The sequence below is a fragment of the Lycium barbarum genome, chromosome 2, assembly GCF_019175385.1.
Source record: "Lycium barbarum isolate Lr01 chromosome 2, ASM1917538v2, whole genome shotgun sequence".
Classification (NCBI taxonomy): Eukaryota; Viridiplantae; Streptophyta; class Magnoliopsida; order Solanales; family Solanaceae; genus Lycium; species Lycium barbarum.
Window position 1 is genome coordinate 87,091,315 of NC_083338.1, and position 1,669 is coordinate 87,092,983.

Consider the following 1,669-nt stretch of genomic DNA (forward strand, 5'->3'; position numbering starts at 1 on the left):
AATTAAGATTTCAAAGACATTCGAGGTAAGAGGAGAAAGTTTTCCAAGAGAAGGCAAGGCATACGATAGGTATCGGAAAGGATTTACGAGTAATAAGTTAATGATGATTTGATAGTGTCTTGGAGAAGAATTATAATGTCCCTTAGATCGTTAATGAGGTGTTAAACAAGTATCAAGAAGGTTCCATAAGGATTGGAGATCAAACGAAGTGACGAGAACAAGATCAGAGAAAGGATGGGTTACACGGCCGATTATACGATCCGTATAATGGTATACGGTCCGTATAATGGTCCGTAGAATCGTCACAGTGAAGGTCCCTCACTGATGGGATTATTCACTTATACGGACCGTATAAAATTTTACGGACCGTATAATGTGTCGTATAATGGTCACAGAAGCGAGATGTTGAAGGGGCGATTTCACGGTCACTTATACGGACCGTACAAGTGTCCGTATAATTTCCCGACGGGTCAGATTTTTAAGTTATTAAAGAGGGGACCAAGTTCATTATTTCATTTCATTTTTCACCCAACACTTCAAGAACTCTCTAGAACCCTCTCCACTCTTCCTCCATAAGAACTCAAGAGAAATTTATGATCAACTTCATCAAACTAAGAAAATCAAGTGTAAGAATCACATTAGAGATCATCCAAGTCAAGAAATTTCATTGGAGGTGAACTAGGGTGTTGGCTCAAGTGAAGTATTTCCACCCAAGGTTTATTCCTACACCATCTAAGGTAAGTTTAATGGTATTTCCATGTTGTTTAAGGTATTGAGAAGTTGAAACACTTGGATTTTAGAAGGATATAGAAAATGGGTCTTGAATGTGAGAATATCGATGTTTGTGAGTAGTAGCTTGGGTTGAGTAATGATTCTTGATATGTTATGATTCTAATCACGTTATAAATGATATTAAGAACATGGGATAAACATTGTATATGAGTGAATGTAATAGTGTGCTATGACAATGGATATGGATGATTGGAAGTAAATTGAGAAGTAAGGATAATGTAGGTGAATAAAGACCATTGTTATGATGTTGTGAATGTTATTATTGATGTTTGGGAGTTGATATATGATATGGAGGAAGTAGTATAAATAAAGGAGATGTTATCCAATTTTCTCTAGCTTTAGTCATGTATGCTAAGCTATCAATTTTCTAATGATAGTATAACTCTAATGAAGGTAGAAACGTGAGCATTGAAGGAGAACGTACAAGTGATAGAATAGTTGAACGGAAAGGTATGTAAGGCTAACCCTTCTTTCATAAGGCATGGTTTTTTGGCCAAATATCTAATCTTCTATAAGCCTATGATGTCCCCTAAATGATGCAATCTTTAAAAGCTACTAAGCTCATGATTCTCTATATGTTACGATTATACTAAATTCCTCCTATGATGAGTAATCCTCTAGGGATATATGTAATGAACGATGATAGTAATGATGTTAAAGACGCTTGTGAGCTTTTATGTATATGTGCCTATGTATGGCTATTATGAAACCCCGAGCTTATATAGCCGGGTAGAATATATATATATATATATATATATATATATATATATATATATATATATATATATATATATATATATATATATATATATATATATATATATATATATATATATATATATATATATATATTGCTCGAACACCACTGCAGTTGGGT